This window comes from Rhagoletis zephyria, unplaced genomic scaffold (genome assembly GCF_001687245.7).
Source record: "Rhagoletis zephyria isolate East Lansing unplaced genomic scaffold, Rhagoletis_zephyria_1.1 Rzeph_scaffold_00007, whole genome shotgun sequence".
In the NCBI taxonomy this organism is placed as follows: domain Eukaryota; kingdom Metazoa; phylum Arthropoda; class Insecta; order Diptera; family Tephritidae; genus Rhagoletis; species Rhagoletis zephyria.
In genome coordinates this window covers 71209-94188 of record NW_016157091.1, presented here as the reverse complement: position 1 = coordinate 94188, position 22980 = coordinate 71209, and the positions used below count along the sequence as shown (strand labels likewise).

Here is a 22980-nt window from a genome sequence, read left to right as displayed (position 1 = left end):
AACGTGACCTTGAATAATTTTGATTCATTTCCCTCCTCATTTCACATAATTCCAAAGAAAGTTTTTCAAAATTTTAAAAAATAAGAGAAGTAGTGTTAACCAAATTAGCCATGACTGCATTTTCAACTTTTGAATTTTGAAAATCATTAACTGAAGTTATCTCGCTTTTGCTAATAATCCCCCAAACATTATCAGCCAATTTCGTCAATTCACTAATACTGATTGAATTAGAACTAGCTAAAATCACGCTTAGGTTCTTCGGCAACTTCCTCATCCAAAGTTTCTTAAGAATTTCTTGACTAAAATTGGAACCAGAAAGCAGTACAAGCGACCGATAAAATTCTGAGGGCTTACGATCACCCATTTCAGTATCCGATAAAATTTTGTCTAATTTCGCATTCTCACTTAATGAATGCCTTTCAATTAAAATTTTCTTAAGTGAGGTAAATTTATTATTTTCGGGCGGATTTTGAATAAAGTCTAAAATCGTTATTATAACTTCTTGCGGAAGTGCAGTAATTGTATGTTCATACTTTGTTGTTTCTTGTGTAATATTTTTGGTACTAAACTGCATTTCCGCATGAATAAACCACGCTTCCGGACAACTTGTCCAGAATTGTGGTAGTTTGACCGATGTAGCACAAATCTCATTACTATTTCGATCGACATACGGATTTGTTAACTGTTCGTTAAACGTACTATTTTGTAAATCAATAAGAGTTTCATTTAAATTATCTCGTGTAGATGTATGTGTATCATGTTGTGGTGAACGAAACATTTTGATTATTTGAATTTGAGCAAATATCAAAAGACCTCAGAAAAGGGAAGTTTACAATTAAAAAATTAAATATTATATATGTAATATTTAATAAATAACAATTAAACTCTGTATTTAATTATTTTCAACAAAACTAGCGCTAAAGTTATACAATACAGCTCACCAGTAAAACTAAGATTGTTGTTGATGTTAGCGCTACTGCTGCGGTCGCTGCTGATGCCGCTACTGCTGCGGGTGACTTCGATGCTCTAGCCTCGTTGCCTGTGTCCGCTTCTTCGTCTTCTTCCTCCTGCAGCACAATGGCAGTGATGTTGGAGGTGTTTGGTTTCGTTCTGTTAATGCGCTACTACCAGCTGGAACTTCTCCTATTACGCTCAAAGAGGAGCATTGAGCACCGCTCAAACTTTCCGGTTGCTGTTCTTGATCTTGAGAACGCTGCTGCTGCTGCTGGTTATGTGGTTGTTGTTGACTGGTTGATGCAATATCAGCACTTAAAATAGCTTCTCCAGTGACTGCTTCTAATGCAGATGCATCAATGATATCGGCAATTGTGCTAGTGTCGCTGAATGCGCATTGGTGCGTTTGAAGCTGTTGCTGTTGTTGCTCTACTAATTGTGATTGCTGATCTTCAACAAAAGGCAATGAGGAAATTGCTTTCTGATGTTGCGGCTGCTGTGATTCAAATGGTGGTGATAACGGTGGTGGTAGTAGTGCGTGTTGGAATATGCCAGCTGCTCGCAATGGTGCTACTCTTTTTCACTGCTGACTATTGCGACGCATTGCACTTCAACATTTTGGTGTAACATCTCATCATCTGTGGACTAGTACCGCGGAGCAACAAACCAAGTGTACAAAATCAATATATCAGCTTAATGTAATTTCTTATATTGCTCCTGGCAGGATCACCAATTGTAGCGTATTTAATTATAGAATTGTATTTTTTAAAAAAATATATTTTTATATAAACTTAATTTTAATTTAACGTATTTTAAATTTCAAAGAAAAAATTCTGAAGTAATCAAAAATTTTCTTTTTGATTTACATAAATTGAAAAAGAACTTAATTCAATAATTTCAAAAATAACAAAGTACAAAAATGAACAAAGTACAATAGTAAATAGTATTAACACTACATATATCTCTTGAAATATTTGTGGTAGATTACTGGAATTGGTAGCTATACGTGGCCTGTTCAAGAGTTGGCATTCCAAATTGTTTATTTATTCATACCCACGATGGAAAAACAAAAAAAAAGTTGTATATCGAAATGTGTTGGATTAAGATTTAAAATAAAGAATCAGAAATTTTGAAATAAAACAAATGATAAATTTTCATATAGAAAAATTCCAGGATTTTTCATTAATTTTTCAATATTTTTCAATATTTGGTGTAGAGAAGTACACCGGGGTACCGCTAGTTATATATATTTACAATTTAGCACAATTAAAAAATTAGTCACTTTCAGCTGGTTCAATTTGATTCAGAAGTGGGGTAAATAGCATTACGTTCTATCGCAATCCTAGGGATACTGCCTGGGACTGGTATTTATTTAATTATTTAACTGGGCACATTAACCAACCACATAAAAAAAGAGGACCTAGACAAACCAGTTACAGACCTGACTGCTACCATCATATCTCGAGTATAATGAATGCTGTCCAGAGCAGGAGTTCCCAAACTTTTAAGATAATGGAACCCACACTAAATACCTTTCATTTTATGGAACTCCACATCAAATTACTAATCCTGAAAAAAACAAATTTTTATAAACAAGCTTTTATTTAACATGTACAATCAAAGGAATAAAATAAAATAGTGTAACAAAAGATATTTACAAAAAAAAAATTTGTTAAAACTGCTCTAAAATTAATAAACTAAAATAAATTAAGGTTTCGTTAAAGTTACTAAAAGCCAAATAGTGAAAGGGATTACTCAAACTCTAATGAAAATTACTAACACTTTGCATTGATTTACTACGCAGTAGTGAACACACTGCAAAGGAACTGAAATTTCAAGACCCTACCCCCTAATTTTATTCGTTTTTATGAGAAATATTATTGCCTATTTTTATAGATTTTTTAAAGGTCATTTAGAGGTGGCGACCTGTCGATTTAGGTCAGCAAATAGGATTTTGTAGATGTATGAGTTTTTGAATGACTATTTTTGATTCAATTTCAAAGATCGAATATGATCTGAGCAGAGGATATATAGGCCTTTAAAGTGGTATATAAAAATCTATTGTTGCACAAGGCTTGTCGGGCTTTTCATCGGGTAAATTAAAAAAAGTACCCCTACTTCTCTAAATTTTTTAAATTTTGACTATCGATAATTTCTACAATTTCAAAATATGGAGTACTATCTAAAATTAAATCTATTTTTTAATAAACTGATACCTCATTTATTACAATCGCATAAAAATTGTCGAATTTAAGCTACTTTTCTTAAATACGGCTTTGAATTTATATGTGTGCATGTACCGGAATTTCAGATTTTATTAGCAGTGTGGCTAAGGAATTCATCGATATTTATTAAAAATTTATATATGAATGAAAATCTCTCAAGTGGGCCACCCAAAATTGGGCGGTCAAGATTTTTTCGCACAAATCACTTTATTCGGTTTACAACCATAAAAATATATAATTTGAGCAATATTGCAAATTTCGAAGTTTCACAAGAGTTATTATTAACTTTTTTTTTATGAATTCAGTAATTATTTATTTTGCACTGATTCATAGCATGTATCTTGCTGATTTTTTCCACGATAATAGTTAATTATAGTTAGTTACAGCCTGATTGTTTCAATTTTTCAAATAATCATTATTTTGTATAAAATTTTTAACTTAAAAAAAAAATATAAACAAATGGAAACATGTATTACTTCTCTTTCACATTTTTTAATCGTTTACATTGAATATCAATCCTTATTCTATAATACATTATTTAAAAGAAAAAAAAATCGGAAACATGCACGGAGTCGTTACTTATTAATTTTTTTCGCTCCTGCCACGGGTGCTTTTGCGTTCATGCCGCGCAGTGTAGCCACTTTACCACAATTGTGGAAGATCTACCACATTTTGGGTTATTTTTGACTTCTACCACAACTACCATAAAACTATTTGCGTGCTATCTTGACCAGTTTTATCTACTAGGTAGGTACATATGTATGTGCATTAGACTGCGTCACCAAAAAAAGTTGTTACAAAATTTATTATATTTTAACACGTCCACCAAAATATTTCGGAAAAATATTAAGATTTAAGCGAGCTGGACCGATCTGAAAATACCTCCAAAAATGAAGTTTTTTATGAATAAAAATAGTTTCTTAAAGAACTTTTTGAAAAAAGTCCCCCCAGATGACAAATTAGATTAAGCTTTAAAAACCTGCATAAAAATATTTAAAAATCTATTCAACGGAATCGTAAGAATGAGATTTTTGATGCTGTTTTTTTTTACTTTTTTCAAAGATTGGTTTACGAAAAACTTGAATAACTGGGCCAAAAATGTTCTGATTTAGACTTATGGGATCTCAGTAGAAAGGTATTTTACACTGTTTTTATTTCTGGCCAAAAAAACGTCATTCGTGTCCCATCTTGTTTTTTCGAATACCAACACATCTTAATTCAACTTTGAATGTCGTTCGTTCACCCTACCTTTCTATTCCATCCTTTGAATGAGTTTATTAGCAAAGAAATAAAAAGGGTGAGAAAATACCTTTCCAATGACAGCTCTTAAGTCTAAATCGGAAGAGTTTAGGTTCAGTTGTTCAAGTTTTTCCTATACCAATCTTTGAAAAAAGTTAAAAAACAGCATCAAAAATCCCATCATTACGATTCCGTTCAAAATTTTTTTTAAATATTTTTATGCAGATATTTTAAGCTTAAACCGTTTTGTCATTTGAGGGGATTTTTTCCAAAAAAATCTTTAAAAAACTATTTTTATTCATAAAAAACTCCATTTTTGGAGCTATTTTCAAATCGGTCCAGCTCACTTAAATCCTAATATATTTCCGAAATATTTTGGTGGACGTCTTAAAATATAATAGATTTTATAATTCCAATGGAAAAATAGTACCGATTTTTTTTGTATGGGGAGTGATGCAGTCTAATGTGCATACATCTATCTATGCGCTCAATAATTTCGTACAAAATTGCAACTTATTATACATGAAAGAAAGGCCATACAAGTCCAAGAAAGTTTCATACTTTGTAAAAAAATTTAAAATTTCAACAAAATTTTATGAAAATTTTAAACTTTTTAATCAGATTTAGAGCAAAGCTTGGTGTTTTTGTGCTATAAAATACATTTACTATAATTATAATAAAGTAAAAGTATGCCTTCTGCCATGAAGCATGGCAGAGAACGCTTTGGCCACTATATTAACATATTAATGAGAGATAAATTAATTATTCATATCAATAATTGCATGAAAAATTATATTTCTTTCCCTCATTTGATTAAAAGGAAAAAACATTTCACATAATTTTATTTATTTGCAACAGGTGACGACCGACGCGCGCGATCATTCTGCTTTGTGTTGGCCTTAGCGTTGCCAAATTTTAGCTATGCGGACGGCTGCATTGACTTTCAACGCCAACGCAACGCAAAATTCGTATGTGAACCGGCCTCTATTCTTCGTTTACGCAAATTTTCCCATGTCTACATATACATACATACATATGTCCTTGAACAACAGGTCACAAGTAAATTAGTTCACAAAGGATTATGTACATACATATATTTCTTTTACTATCCTCTTTACTTATTTTCTCTGTAAAGACAAAATAGATGCATATGTACATACCAGGTTTGTTGCGAATATTCGCATTCGCTACCGCGGAAGTTCCGCATAAATTTTAACATTCGCATTCGCTTTCGCAATAATCAATGCGGAGCTTTTGCGAATGCGAAATGCACTGATAAAACGTATATCTGGCAAACAAAAAATTTTTGCCAAGATTTTTTTGCCTGTGGAGATGCTACGTTAAGACCAGGGCTGCCAACTTGGCTCAAATCGTGTCATTTTTGGCCCTATTTTACATCAAATGGCACTTAATTTTTCAATTTGGCACTTAGTGCCAAAATGGAAGTTTTCAAAAAAAGTAATATTTCAATAAATTTTTGTGAAATCCTTTGTTTGTACCTCTTTTTTTCAACCAAAATTTTCTAATTTCTAAAGATTATTCAACTGGTTTATCTTATTTTGGCATTGCACTTTTGTTTTAGAAATGTGGTTCTTATTTTATTGCTAAATGGGAACGATTAAAAAGGATGGCACCATTTTTGGCACTTTTATTTTTCTATTTGGCACATTTTGGCACTTTTTTATCCTCAATAAGTCACCTTATAGCTAAGGATAGTTGGCAGCCCTGGTTAAGACTGTCCCCTACGTCGACCTTCTTTCGTGATTTAAAGTCAAAGAGTAAGATAATAGTAGATATTTCCAGCGAAAATGTTCAACGGCTGGCTATAAAGAGAGTCGACTATTTACGCGTTAAAAGATTACCTTTAATTAAGTAAGAATTATGAACTATCGAATATTATTTGTCAAAGGTCTGTTGAAAAAACTGGATGCATCGAGAGTATTTTTCTACTTTTTCTTAAAAAAGTTTAATTATTTTTTTCTCATAAAACTTATTATTCTTAAGTTCCGTGTTTCCTTTTATTAGTCTTTCAGCTCGAAAACAAAAACATTTATTTTAATGTTGTGTAAATTGCCAAATTAGCACGCATCGAAATAAAGATGAAATTATATGTAAATAAGTCGACAGCCAAGTTCACAAATTAAATAAGAATTAATTCAAAGTGAATTTTATATTTTATATATATATGAAATAGTATTAACGATACATACCGTAAATAGCAGTTATTTTTTCACAACAGTTAAACTTGGCCAGGCATTTTTTAAATTCGAAATAAAAGTCTTTCCGGATAGTAAAGAAACCGCTTATCCAAATTAAACAAATTTGGTACCAAATAAAAGAGGACTTAAATAGCTTTTAAAACGAAATATCTATCGAAGGCTACCACTTCTATTTATATTTTTTTTTATAATTTAATACAAAAGAAATGCATATACCTGACCCAAGGTTTGTTCTATGGTAATTAAAAAACATTTTTTCTTTAAATATTTTTCAATAGCTGGCTTTCTGTTGGCTTTCCTCGTTTAAATATTTCAGTTTGAAAGCTATTTAAGTCCTCTTTCAGTTCATACCAAGCTTGTTAAATTTGGATAAGATATATTTTCGACTTAAAAATATCTGGCCAAGTGTAGCTGTTGAAAAAAAGTAACTGTTATTTACGGTCCCTGATAGATATGTATGTATGTTGAAAATTTGCGTTCATTCGCTTCAAAAAATATATCAAAACACATTGAGCGCATGGAACGGAACAACAAAACGGATTTGTGGGCTTATGGTACCAACAGCGGCGAGTAATTAATTGGGACCGCCTGCAACAAGGAAAGGCCGAGCTCATCTAACTAATAAAACAAACTAATTACAAGGTATTCATTACAGGCGAACCTTTCCAAGAAAACACCCGGGAACTAAGCAAATCTGAGACCTTTATCGTCCGTGATTCCATAATTCAAATTATTATAAGAAACGGGGTACCTTTTAACAAAATAACAAGATTTTAAACTAATTATGCTGGCAGCCATGACTTTCAAAACAGAATTCGAATTTTCGAACTTTTCTAGAAAATAATTTATTTGCCATATCCACATATTCACAACCTCGCTATAAGCGCACATTTTTTAAACCAGTCACAGAAGACAGGATTAAAAATGAATTACAAAAACTAAAATCGAAAAACGTTCTCCAAATTCTGAAACAACCAAAAGAATTGGTGCTCCAAATTGGAACATAACGGTGTTTAAACAGCGATCTTGCTAGGTGATGCTAGATTGTGAAGATGAAAGTCAGGAGGATACATCCGACATTTGCAGCCCCGATGCAATTCCCAAAAAGGAATTGTTGCACCGCAATAAAAAAAAAGAAATATAACTGAAAGTCCTCTCAACTGGTGCAGCGTCAATCGAAAAGAATCTACAATTCTGTCAAGTTTCAAGTTTTTCAAGTTTGTCGCCTCAGTTATCTAGTGGCGCAGGTTTGATTTACGATCCGTTAGGAAACAGGCTGTAATCCGAGAAGCCAGCAAAATTACTCTTTCTACAAAGTAAAAAACATTAATAAAAATTAATAACTTTTGCATTTCTAATTACCTAAATGCCCTAATGTACTCACCAAAATTATTTCTTAAAAATATTTAACATCCGCATTGGCATCCGCGGATGTTAGCTTTTGAACATCCGCATCCGCATCCGCACCCGCGGATGTCTAAAATTCCACATTCGAAACATCCCTAGTACATACATACGTACAGTTGTCCACAAAATAATAGGAGTGCGATATTTTGACCAGTTTTAGCTATTTGTCTTTTGTTTATTTAATGTTTATTATTTTTTTATAAAAGCCTAGCTGGCTATACAACAAACACCATATAAATTCAGATTTTAAACTTTGTATAAAAATTATAAAAATTTTGCAATTTTTCACCCAAATTTCAAACTTTTTAATCAGAATCTTTAGAAAAAATTCTGGTATGCAGTTTTGTAGCACATTCAATTCTAGTCTGAAGAAGTGCAAGTTTCAAGCGGCTAAAAAATTCCGTTGATTTTTGAGAATTTTTTTGGTTAAAGGTGTTTTACGTTTTTTCCATACAAAGTATGTCGACAATTTTCTTTTATATGGAGGACACTGCCAGCAAAAAAATTGCCAAAAATCAACGGAATTTTTTAGCCGCTTGAAACTTGCACTTCTTCAGATTAGAATTGAATGTGCTACAAAACTGCAACCAGAATTTTTTCTAAAGATTCTGATTAAAAAGTTTGAAATTTGGGTGAAAAATTGCAAAATTTTTATAATTGTAATACAAAGTTTAAAATCTGAATTTATATGGTGTTTGTTGTATAGCCAGCTAGGCTTTTATAAAAAAATAATAAACATTAAATAAACAAAAGACAAATAGCCAAAACTGGTCAAAATATCGCACTCCTATTATTTTGTGGACAACTGTACATATATACAGCGTGGCGACGAATAACTGTTACCCAGATTTTTTTGAGAAATAAAAGGGTCCTTTATAGATTTTGCCAAAAAAGTATTTTGTTGTTAATTTTCCACAGATTTTACTTTAGTTGTATTAATTAGTTTTCAAATTTTAATCCTTATTTACATTTGCCAGCAGTGTAAATTTTGAGAGTAAAGTTCATTTGGCACGCAGGTTTTCGTCAGTTAATTTATTCCATATCTTATGTAACCATAGGCAAATTTTGTCCATTTTGAGTCCCTTATACTCCCGCTTTTGTTCGAGATAAGGGCTCATACTCAAAAATCGAATAGACTCGGAACTGGTGACTAGGACGGCCATTCATTCGACCAACCTTATACAGGTTTTTTCTTTTTCGTATTTTTTTATACAAAGCCTAAGAAAAAATACACCTGAAATAGACTTGCGTGCCAAATGAACTTTTCTCTCAAAGTTTAAACTGCTGGCAAATGTAAATAGGGATTAAAATTTAATAACTAATTAATACAACTAAAGTAAAATCTGTGGAAAATTGACAATAAAATACTTTTTCGCAAAATCTATAAAGGACCCTTTTATTTCTCAAAAAAACCGGGGTAACAGTTATTCGTCGCCACGCTGTAAATATGCACGTTATGTATGTACATTAGACTGCATCACTCCTCATAAAATCTATTATAAATCTATTATAAAATCTGTTATATTTTAAGACGTCCAGATTTAAGTGAGCTGGACCGATTTGAAAATACCTCCAAAAATGAATTTTATGAATAAAAATAGTTTTTTAAAGATTTTTTTTGAAAAAATCCCCTCAAATGACAAAACGGTTTAAGCTGCATAAAAATATTAAAAAAAAAAAACGAAAACAAAATTTTGAACAGAATCGTAATGATGAGATTTTTGATGCTATTTTTTAACTTTTTTCAAAGATTGGTATAGGAAAAACTTGAATAACTGAACCTAAACTCTTCCGATTTAGAATTAAGAGGTGTCATTAGAAAGGTATTTTCTCACCCTTTTTATTTCTTTGCTAATAAACTCATTCAAAGGATGGAAGAGAAAGGTAGGGTGAACGAACGTCATTCAAAGTTGAATTAAGATGTGTTGGTATTCGAAAAAACAAGATGGGACACGAATGACGTTTTTTTGGCCAGAAATAAGAACAGTGTAAAATACCTTTCTACTGAGATCCCATAAGTCTAAATCAGAACATTTTTAGCCCCGTTATTCAAGTTTTTCGTAAACCAATCTTTGAAAAAAGTAAAAAAAAACAGCATCAAAAATCTCATTCTTACGATTCCAATGAATAGACTTTTAAATATTTTTATGCAGGTTTTTAAAGCTTAATCTAATTTGTCATCTGAGGGGACTTTTTTCAAAAAGTTCTTTAAGAAACTATTTTTATTCATAAAAAACTTCATTTTTGGAGGCATTTTCAAATCGGTCCAGCTCGCTTAAATCTTAATATTTTTCCGAAATATTTTGGTGGACGTCTTAAAATATAATAGATTTTGTAATACCGGCGGAAAAACCGCAACTTTTTTTGGTGATGCAGTCTAATGTACATATGTATATAACTCTAAAAAATATTGTATTAAATAATCTATGCTTATGTATGTAAATAAATTTTAATTGTTGTTTTAATTGCTGCCCTAATATAATATTCACATATTTATATGAATATGTATGTATGTACATACTAGGGATATTGTGAATGTGTAATTTTAGACATCCGCGGATGCGAATGCGGATGCGGATGTTCAAAAGCTAACATCCGCGGATGCGGATGCCAATGCGGATGTCATGTATTTTTAAGAAATAATTTAGGTGGGCAAATTAGGTNTTTTAATTGCTGCCCTAATATAATATTCACATATTTATATGAATATGTATGTATGTACATACTAGGGATATTGTGAATGTGTAATTTTAGACATCCGCGGATGCGAATGCGGATGCGGATGTTCAAAAGCTAACATCCGCGGATGCGGATGCCAATGCGGATGTCATGTATTTTTAAGAAATAATTTAGGTGGGCAAATTAGGTGATTTAGGTAAATAAAAAATGGAAAGGTTAATAATTTTTAATAAACTGCCCTATCCTAAGTTTTGAACGAAAAAAAAATCGCCCATAGTAAATATGTACATGAAAACCAAAAGTGAAAAGTGAACCGGTTCGGGGAAAATTAAACTCATGATAAGACTGAATGTTTTTTTAGTACTTTAATTTAAAAATTGGAACATTGTACTTAATAAAACCTTTGGAAGGGTCGTAAATCAAACCTGTGCCACTTTATAACTACTCGCTCGAGGCGACAAACTTGAAAAACTTGAAACTTGGCAAAATTATAAATTCTTTTCGATTGACACTGCACCAGTTGAGAGGACTTTCAGTTATATTTATTTATTTTTATTGCGTAGCAATAATTACTTTTTGAGAATTTCATCGGGGCTGCAAATGTCGGATTTATCCTCCTGACTTTCATCTTCATAATCTAGCATCATGGCACAATCGTTGTTTAAACACCGTTTTTTTTCTTAATGCTTTCTTCTGTGACTGGTTACACATACTTGCTTGCACAATATTCCATGGACCGAAAATAAGTTATTTTTTTCCCGAGTTAAATTCGGCCTAATATTTTTTATTCCGAAATAAAAGTCCTATCCGGATAATAAAGAAACCGCTTATCCAAATTAAACAAATTTGGTATCACATGAAAGCGGACCGAAATAGCTTTACAACTGAAATTTCTAAAAGAGGAAAGCCACACATTGAAAAATAACTGTAACTTTCGCCCCCTTCAATACTCGCATTCGCAAAAGATCCGCATTGATTTTTGCGAATACGAAAGCGAACGCGAATGTTAAAATTAATGCGGAAGCTCCGCGGTTGCGAATGCGAACATTCGCAACAACCCTGGTACATACATATATATTCTAACATATTTTCGTAAATAATTTATTGACATCCACACATTTTTATGCCCAAAAAGGCAAGTGTTGTATAGTACACTCGGAGTGCTCGCTCGTCGCTCACTCGTCTTACCTAGCCGAGCGAATGTGCAGACAGCTACCAGTGTTGCCACTTGAGTTTATTTTTAGGTACCAAAACGCCTACCAAATCAGTTTCCAAACTACCAAATTTTTGTTCATTATTAACCCTTAGCCACCTAACGTCTTTTTTAGATACTCTACCACCTAACGTCGGTCAAGGTGACCCCTTACTTAATTTTAGTGTTTAAAGTATAAATATAATAATAAAACACGCAAAAACCGCACATAACTCTTTTGTACCTTTTATTTAATTAATATTAACAAAAAATTAACTTAAAAGAAGTTTCATACTTCAATAACATTTTTTATTCATTGTTATACGAATTTTGTAAGAAAACGTAGATACTTTTATAAAATGAGATCTAATTAGGAAAAAATATTCGAACTTAAAATTTTTTTCTTTTTTTTTATAACTTAAAAACTTGGACTTCAATAATAAATTGTTTTTGGCGCGATTAAATCGCAATTAAAATAAAATTGCAACCTGCCAACAATCACATTTTTTTTTTTTTTTTACCTCTAGTTTTTGAATTGGTACACGTGTTGACTGCCTGATTGCACAAAACGAACTGACGAGAGAAAAGAAAAAGTACATAGACGGGCAACTGCGCAGCTTGCATAATAACGGGAATATTTAAAAAATAAAAAACTGTAGTCACTGTGACCGGCGTTAGGTGGCTAAGGGTTAAAACAAGATTTCTTGGATTTACAGGGTTTTTAGCTACACGAATTGGATGTCAATAAAACAAAATACCAAATCTTGTTTCAATTTGCATACTCTTACCCTTATTTTTACCAATACACTCACACTTTACAAATTGCCTATCACCAATTTTTCTTTCAAGACGATAGGCAATTTTTCGTTCAATTTCAACAGATGATCGATCATAGCTTTGGGAAGTGAGTTTTTGTTTGTAGAAAATTTTGTGCTTAGTAAAATTTAGAAAAAACAAAGAAAACTTATATGTACGAGTGAGCAAAGTGAAAGCAATGTTTTCAACATATAAATCCAAAGTAAGTGAACAAATCTTAATGCTAAGTTCGATTGAATTTTCAAAACATGTTTGCCTACCAAAAGCTTCATCAAACCAACCAAACTACCAAAGGAGAATGAAGCTACCAATTTTGGTCCAATCGGACCAAAACGGCAACGCTGACAGCTACTCGCATAGGCACTGCGAGCGAGGCAACACACAGCAGCCTCGCTCGTTTAATAGGAGCGCACAGTGCGGCCGAAATCCAAAAGTGCGGCCAAAATTCGAAGCTTTGAAGAAATTATTCCAAATTTCGTACTAGGGGGTTTTCGGGGTCACTAATTACGAACCCGCTGTCAGAATTTCAAAATTCAAAATGGCGGATCCAGTATGTCGTCTGGTAAATTTCGAGCTTTTTAATTAGATTTCTTAGGAAGATTTCGAGTATGCAGTTTTATAGCCCACTCAATGCTAGTGTCACAAAGCGCAAGTTTGAAGTAGTTAGGGCTTACCGTTGATTTTTGACAATTTTTTTGTGACATTTTCTTCCATACGAAGTATTTTCGATGATATGATGAAAATGAGCAACACCGTCAACAAACGAAATTTCTAAAAATCAACCGTAAGTCGCAACTACTTTAAACATGGACTTTTTTATACCTAAATTAAATGGGCTACAAAACTTCATACTCGGAATCTTTCTGTGGAATCTACTTAATTAAAAAGCTCCAAATTTTTACATACGGCTAAGCTAATATAAGCGTGCTAAGAATATATAAGAATATATTAAAATTTCAGTGGCAGATTTGGGCAGCTGAATTTTATTTTATTCAGTAGCTAATACTTTCTTAAGTAACCTTTAGTAGGTCTAAAGGTAGCAACCGACAGCGTTTTATTACTATTTCATTTAACAACACAAATTTGGTTAAAAAATAAACAAAAAAAACCATTATACTTTTATTTCTAAAAAAACTTCTGTTAGTGTTGATATTCACAAAAATTTTTACGTATTTTACTAGCCTTCAGACGTAGATTCCATTTGGGTTTGTTGGATTTCCTTTACTAAAAGTACCACATATTCGCGTTTTTGAGTAGGTTTATTTTTGCTCCAAATAATTCTCTTAATTTTAAGAGCAAAAATTGTCCAACACTAAACACTAACCGCAGGCAGAATAGGAGGATAAAATAAACCGTAAAATAGTAAATTTTCTCAATATTAAATTTTTCGACCGGAAAATGGTTTTATTATGTTAAATTGCAAAATATATGATTTATAAAAAAGAATTAATAGCGAAAATGTTAAAAAAATGGCGATTTTTGTAAAAGTATTAGAAAATTTCAGTGCATCTAAAGTTTCTAAAGCGTTGTTTACTTTTACTTGAGAATTGTCGGCAAATCCCAAGTAGCGGTTTCTGGAACGTGCCACATTTGTTCGCTACATCGTGATGTGATAAAAAGAAAAGCTGGCAGCACTCCGTAAGGTTGCAGAAATCTTTCAAAATATGTTCGAAAATTATCTTGATATGGAAGGAACTGCCTTACACTGTCAAGGAAAAAAATTGACAAAACTCAACGGAATTCTTAGCAACTTCAATCTTGCACTTGGGGGGTGAAATAACACAAACGGCAATAACGCAAAATTGGCTTTATTTCACTTTTAAATGTGAAATATGTAATACCACAATCTGAGTTTTGCTTTATTTCTAACAAAGGTTGGAGATAAAACAAAATTTGCCTTATTTTCCACAGTTTACTGACGACAGAAGGAAAAAGAACTTTGTTTATTCCAAAAATACAATTAAACAAAAAATGTGATATAATTCATATGAAGAAAGTAATATTCACAAAAATATATTTGCTTAGTCTAACAAAATGTAGGGAAAGCGTCGTCTTTAATAACTGCTCGGCATATCGGACATAGCGCGCTTTCGTATGAGTTTTGTCTGTATGAATTTTGTCTGCTAATATATTTGCATGGAACGCAGCATATAACACAGAGAATATTGTTTTGAGTTTTATATTGAGTTAAAATTTCCGCATTATCATCACTTCCTTCACTATTTCCGAACTGCAGATTTCTTTTACGAAGACGAAGCGAACTGTGGTACCAAATAGTTGTGTAAAAAAATGTGTAGTAAAATTTTACATACAAGCAGGTGGGATGAATGGCGCAATAAACAGGTGAAGTAATAAAACAGCTTTCTCGGCGGGGGGCGCGAGCACGAGCGCGACGCCGAACTCCGCTGGGCCCTTTCAAAATTGTATACTTACAAATCCGTCCATTTAACTATTTCATGTACTACTTTTTGTCAAATGTAACTGGGTGACTACCCACATATGTGCACTATTTTGCTTTATTACTCAATTGTTAAGTTTAAAAGTTGGTCTTATTGCTCAACGAGATATGAAATAAAGCAAAATTTGTGTTATTTCACATTCAATTGGGAAATAACGCAAATATGGGTTATTGCTGTTTGTGTTATTTCACACCCCCCTTGCACTTTATTATACTAATAAAAAAAATTTTGCAGATTCTAATTAAAATGTTTGCAATTTATGTGAAACCGGGCAGAATATTTTTAATTTTTGTACAAAGTTTGATCCAAAACCTGAGATCTACCACATTTTTTTCCAAATTCTACCGCACAAATTTTGCTCGCTCGCACACTCTAATTATGAAATTTTAGAAAGAAAAAGCCCTAAATCAGTAACCCTAAGTAGTAGTAAGAAACACAAGTTTTAAACTTTCTTGGTGGGACATAGTTATTTCGTCTTGTGCTATAATTGAAATGCTTACTTTTCTTAACTGCAAATGCGTGTCATTGGCGGTAAAAGCTTGCAGACGCTTTGCATTTCTCGTAATTAACTAAAGAAGCAAAAGACCGTTTGGGCATTCGAAAGTTATACCTTCTAGAATACATTCACAGCACAAAATCTTTTTCGCTTCGTTAACCCACTGCAGGGATTGCAAAGTGGTCTGCAAGCCACCTAGAAGCGAAAGTGGAAGCGTTTTCCAATTCACACACACACACGTTCGAAACGCACAACCGCATGGAGCGATTCCAGATTTTACGCTGGGTAGTTTTCTGATGTTCGAGTCTTTTATGTATCTACATTGTAATAAAACAACATAACTAAATTTTATTATTTAAATTACGTTAATGTGGGTGGTTTAGTGCTGATTCATCTGGCCTTCCATGGTCAATAAATAACATTATAATTAAACACAAAGGTTCACTTATTCATGGAATACCCCAGCACTAAATTATATAGAAATGGAAGACATCATTCATCAAGAAAATGTATATTTATTCCGAAATGTGATAAAACTTGAAAAAACTGTTAGTACAATATACTGGAAAAGACCTACCATATCTTCCAAAGCGGTCATATGTGGCTTCTATTGAAGACAAACTTCTTTTTTTAGAAAGAATTCGAACGAAATGTATGTATATGGAACCAGTCCCATTTTTTCTTTCTTTCAATATTGTACATAGCGGATATTATTGGTATGCATTATTATCAGTCAGCTGTGAAGCTAATTTTTAGCATGTCCAAGCATTTTGTGTTTAATATTTTGCTCCTTTTGTCGAAGGATTTTTGAAAGAATGAAAAACAATGTTCAATAAATAATAAGATATTTAAGAAAGTATTCGCGTGAATAATTGCGAATTGAGCATTGTGGGTGCTACTAAATTTTAATAATTACTCCACTTAAATAAAGCGAAACTAATTCATTGAAATTTTTTGCAACATATTAAACTTATTACACGTGATTGTGTTCCTATCACAACAATTTTATAGAAGCTCTAGAAGTCCACACCAGACTATGAAGACTATTAATCTATGAGGATGATTTTGTTCTGTGAGAACTTTTCTATAGAACTGCTATAAACGCATTAACATTTTTGTATCTAAGATTCGTACTGTAAAAAGAAATGCATACGAATGTAACGTTGCCAAAAAAATAATCGACCATATGGTGAATTTCACCGTTGTCTAAGGAGGGCAAGCAAAGGAAAATCTTTGCTAATTCTAGTACAACTCAAATATAATATTAATAGTGTTTGGCCAAGTTTATATTCCAATTTGTGGTGTGGTTTCTAATGTTATGATCCAAATGGGGGACGACAATTTTACGCCGGCTCCGAACGGAAATAGTTTTAATGAGAAAATTGTTCAAGGCAGAAATAAACTCGGAGATTTGCGATTGCCTGCCGAAGGGCGACCGCTGTTAGAAAATACTGTTTCTTACTTAGATGTTGCTCGGTCTAGGGATCGAACCCAGATTCTAGGGAGTGGTAGTGCCGCCTTAAAAATGTTAAAAAAAAATTACGTTTCTAAGTCAACCGAAAATTTACCATCTAATAAACACGAATTTACCATCATGTAAACACGACTATAAACTCCATACCTTTTGCAAGATATCAATCGCAAAATATTTAAACCTCACACTTGGGAAGGTTCACTCCGTAAAATCTTTGCGACTGGTAGTCATACAGCAGTTTGTAGATGTTAATCCGTACTAAAAACTAATTCTGAAACTTTTATATTTTCATAAATTTAAGACATTTTACTTATCATAATGAGTAGTAATGACTAAAGCGGAAAAAGATATGTATATAAATTTTACTTTAGAATAATGAAGATTTTTTTTTTTTGTTGGCGAAAATCCTCCTGCTGTGGCAAGATAGGGGGTACCTGACGGTAGGTATAAAACGATAAAGGTAGAGTCCTTGAATAAACTCTGAATGGAGGTCGACGAAGAAGAAGCGCGGGCTGCGATATCAACCCAAAAGTCGGTAGGAGATGTGGCTACTACCACCGGCGGGTACAGCGATGATTTAAGCTGTGTCGCCAGCGGGCACACCTCTACCATGGAGGGAGCAGTCCACAGTGGTTGTAGTACTATTTACTGCCCGACACGGCTTGTCACGCACAGGTGCCATAGTCCTAGAAGGCTCGGACCAGGAAAGCGCGGGAGCCCTAAGCGCGAACGGAGAATAGGCTCTTCTACGCTCTCCGGCCAAATCCGAGGATACCCTTCCTAAACGGAGGAAGAGTCCGAGGACGAGGCCAAGCAAGGAGGGGTTGAAGGCTAAGGCGCGATACACGGCTGCGGTAAAGATCTGCGACCGACTTAGGAAAAGACCAACCGGACTGAAGAGGAGGAGCAAAGGTTATCTTGGGATAGGGAGGAAGTAGAGAACGGCCAAGCTTACTACGCTACTACAGAAGGCAGTAGAAATGAAGCTGATTGAAGCCTTATTGGCGAAAATGAATGCGGAGCCGAACGCACCTATGCCGACATTTGACAGAGCAGGGTGGTTCAGCGTCGTCAAAATCATAAGTTGTAAGGATGATCCCTCGTTAGCATAGGTAAAGAGAGCGGTGAAAGACCTCAAAGTCTTATGGGAGTCAGATTAGTCAATTATCTTAATATATAATATTATATTAATATTATATATATAATTGTATTGAGCTCGAGGCCGTTTTTAAATGAAAAACTATTGTGGACAAGCAACAATTATTTCTTATTTTTTGAAAAAATGGTAGAAGTGATAGCTATTTCGGAAATCACCACATTTACTCATCAGACTTCTTTCAGTAGGATGCGAACCGACGATCCCACTGACCCAGCCGGTTGCCTACGCACTTTTTCATGTGTTAAGCCAACACAATTTTAATTATGGAAAAAATAAAATCAATGCGGTGAAAATAGGCAAAATTTTCGCGTTCAAAAAGTGAAAAAAGACTGTGTAAAGAAATTATAAATTTTCTTATGAATAGTGAAGTAATTAACTTTTTTATGCTTAATGTTTGTGTGTTATCATGAATTTGTATGCTAAAATGTCTCTTCCCTATTTATATTTTCGCGACTGTAGATGAGTCTGGAAAAAGTTGCATTTCTTTTAGTTTCTATATCACATTTGTTAGATAATATTTGGATGTTACTACATACATATGTATGCATGTTATATAAAGGGTTCTGCAGTAAGAGCGGGTAGATGTTAAGCAATTTATGTATATATGAGTTATTAATGGAATATCGTTTAAATAAAGGATTCTAAAAACGTTTGCAAAAAGCTTTCTTTTGAAAATTTTTAGTAAGTTTTTATTCATTACTAGCAAAACCCGGCGAACTTCGCCCCGCCCAAAATTAATTTTTTTATTAAAACATTTGGTCCAACGTTTTCGCCAGCAATTCACGTTCACGTTTGGTTTTGTGGTCGACAGAAGGCATATCCTCCATTGCCGTTTTAAATAATCTGAACAGAGCGTTATACCGGGAAGAAGGCTCGATAGTGAATCGTCCTTGAATCTGTATAGTATGGTTTGTGGCAATTTCTAAACTGGTGAGTATCATTGGTCCAAACTCTGTTTAGTCACCGTAAAGCATTGACCGCAATGGTTCAGATGGTTGATTTAACGGGAGTGATTTGACTTTGATCCCTTGTGGCTCCGAATCGACGATTTTTAGCAATAACTGGGCTCCAGCGCAACTAAAAATTATCATTAAATCGTTTCGGTCGTTTAGGAGGAGTTAAGCCACCAGAATAAGTCTTTTACATACTGACACTCTTCGGTATTTTTTCACATACACAAAAACTATCACGCATTCGTTATACGGAGAAAATGCGCAACATCATTAGCGAAAAAAATTCTCTAAAATCAACTGTAACTTATAGCCATTGAAAAATTGCACTTTAGGATACTGAAATTGAGTGAACTACAAAACTGCATACTCAAAATTTGATGCCATTTGATGAAAAATGAACTATAATTCTATAAATAATTAACAAAAAAATTTTGTATGGAAAAGAAAAAAGCACTGTATTCTGGGTGTATATATTTACAGATAGGTAAAAGTTTCAATATGTGGAAAGCGCCACGTCCCTTTTCCAGTAGCCCCAAAATCTCTTACCAATTTCCAGGACACTACCACAAATACTGCCAGAGATATATGGTATGAAAAAATGTATATGCATGGATGATGCCACGCTCCTTTGATATATCGAAAGTCTGCAGTAGGTGTCCAAAATTTCAAGAAATCAGTACAGCCGTTCGCGAGATCATCTCTTATAAAAAGGAGCTTCTCTTTATAAGTACCACAGCGCAACACCAGATTTTGAGAAAAATGTGGTGAAAGTGTCAAAAAATCGCGTTTTTGCAATATTTCAGAAACTTTAGCAATGAAACAAAAGGTCATAGAACAGTGGTCGGCAAAAGTTAAACTGTTTTTGTGTTGGTAAGCACAAGAGAACTGCTTCGCATGAGCAACCCAGTAGGAAATTACGAGAAGTGAAACAAAATTTTTAACTTATCGGTCTTCAATAAAAACACATAAATACGTATATTTAACACATACATATGTACATATATGTGCATCGCTCATTTACTATAAAAGTATCATAATCCCAATAAAGCAAAAATCGGGTTAAGTATGCAAGAATGTACATTAGCTCTTTCTTATGATGTGTAAAAATTTTATGGATTACTAGTAGCTCACTAGAACAAAATTAACCTTATCCTGACTTTCGCCCGAAAAAAAATTCATCCGAAAAATGTTCATCCGCGCATAGTAAATTCACGGAAACAAAAAGTGAAAAGTGAACCGGCTTGGAGAAAATGAAACTCATGACAAAGCTGAATATGTATTAATTTTTCCCTCGGGAGTATATGTAAATTCAAAACTTTAAAACTGGTTTTCTCGAGTTTATAGTTTTTTGAGTTATGAAAATATTGAAGTAAAACTCAAATAAAAAATTTAAAAATTCATTTGGATTCCTCAACGCCAAATATTGAAAATTTAAATAAAAAAATTGAAATTCATGTTCATCAAAATTTTCCATATCATTATGAAATGATTAAAAATATCTTTTAATCGCATCATATATGTAATACTCCTATATTGGCAGTAAGAGCTAGTACCGTCCGAAAACACTACAGTACAGATATATCAATAAACACGTACGAAAGAAAAGGAACACATACGTTTATAAATAAACATGTACACGACACATTTACAAAAACGGCACTCAAGTACACAATACATTGACAAAAACAGTACTAGACTGTCTCGCTTTGATTTCGGAATGCTTACACATTGAGATGTTAGCTTACTACCAATATAGAAGTATTACATATATGAATCGCATACATATTCCCTTTAACAACAACCCTTTAATTCCTTGGAAAAAAAATTTACTTTTTTTCAATAAAAAGTCGTTGTGTTTCTTCTTCATCAAAATATTTCCTTATGAAAAAAATCAAAATGTCTTTGAATAGCATATTCTTTAATTTTTAAATTACCTGTAACACAAAAGGCATTGCATGTCACCAAAAGCATTTTCAAGCATGTAATATTTCTCGCAAGGCATTTTTGCATTCAAGAAACAAAGCGCAAAAGCCAAACACGATGTTGATTGCTCAGCGACGACTAAACGAAAGAGCGTAACAAATGCGTGTGATGAGAGCTTGTACAATTGTACTATGGCGTGCCGACCATTGTCATAGAACCTTCCACATAGGATTAAATTAAAGCTAGAACTACAGACTACTATCCCTGAAAGTACTATTCCCGCACCTTGCCCTGATGGTCACCTATACTCATTTACTTTTTATCGTCCTACAATAAAAAAAAATACTGGAAAATTATGCGATTGAAAAAAATGATGTAAAAATCAGTGTCAGCAGTTCAATAAATGACTATAGGTGAGCTTAGGGTCAAGGTGCAGGAATGGTATTTTCAGGGATTGAAGTCAGAAGTCCAAGCCTTAATTTAATTACTTGCGGTAGGTACTCAAACTACCCAAAATCAGTTATTCCTTTTAACAAATTACTATAAGTGACCATCAACATCAAGCAAAGGTGCAGGAATTTGCAAGGATATTATTCGAGATCTTTAGCTTTAGTCAAAGCCTAAGTGGAAGGTTCTACCACCTTTGTTTCTTTGCTAGAGCTTCTCAAATATTGAAAAAAACGCGATTTTTTGACACTTTGACCTCGTTTTTCTTATAATCTGGAGCTGATGGGAACTTTATGCTTACGGATTCGTAATCAGCACACAAAAATTCGGCAAAAATAGCGTTAACATTTGCTGCATTGAATTTTTTCACATTTTTGGCCTATGTAATAAGAATTGTTAAATAGCCAATACCCGCATGTTTGCGTCGCCTTCAACCACCTTTCAAACTGTAAAACAATGACACGATCTATTCTACGCATATCTATAATACGGGTATCGAATTTCAAACAAATCGGACCATAAATACGATTTTTTGGAATAGATAGAAAAAAATATCCTATATGTTAACCCAGCCAATAAGCTACCTACATATGTGCCAAATTTCAAACAAACGAGACCATAAATAAGACTTTTTCGAATAGGTCGGTCCGTGGCCCACGTAACGGAAAAAATGGATCCTATATGCTAATCTAGGCGAAAGGTTACCAACGAACCAAATGCATTTTCTTAGCGTAGCTCGACCCCTGTGCCACCTATCGGAAAAATTAAAACTTTGTGCACTCCTTTTAAACATCTTTCCAAAAAGCAGCAACCATTCGAATCGGTTATGAAACATAGGAAAATTGTTCCCAGTTGATTCATGCTCCCAATGAATTTCACAATTGTCCGAAATTTTCCAAGCTTTCGTCGAAAAAAATTCAAATTTTTTGCGTCCTTCCGGATTTCTCCGAGTTTTCCACATTGAATTTCTATTTTTCCATTCGAATGCCGTTCCGAAGGTATTGCACACAAAATTGCATACAAAAAAATAAATGTTCGATTTTTCCAATTTTCCGACTTTCCCGGAGGGTTTTCTCAAAATTTTCTTTCGCAAAAACCTTCTCCTGGCAATTACGAACAACTAAAAAAAATTTTTGCCTAATCGGCCCAACCGTTCCCAATTGATGAATTACTATAGATTTTTCACACCATTTTTATATAACTTTTTTCCCCTTTATTATAAGTTTACATTTAACGCTTATAAAAAGCTTTCTTTTGAACATTTATTATAGGTTTATATTTCTACACTTATAACCAAGGTTCCATTTCGATTATATTACGCTCACTTTCAAGCGTTTT

At 33.3% G+C, this 22980-nt stretch overlaps 1 protein-coding gene across 13 annotated transcripts in view; it reads right to left on the bottom strand.

Annotated features, from left to right (window-relative positions):
* shot (dystonin-like protein short stop) overlaps nt 1–22980 on the bottom strand; it is an 852754-nt gene that overhangs the window by 778606 nt on the left and 51168 nt on the right. The gene's annotated exons all lie outside the window — the stretch shown is intronic.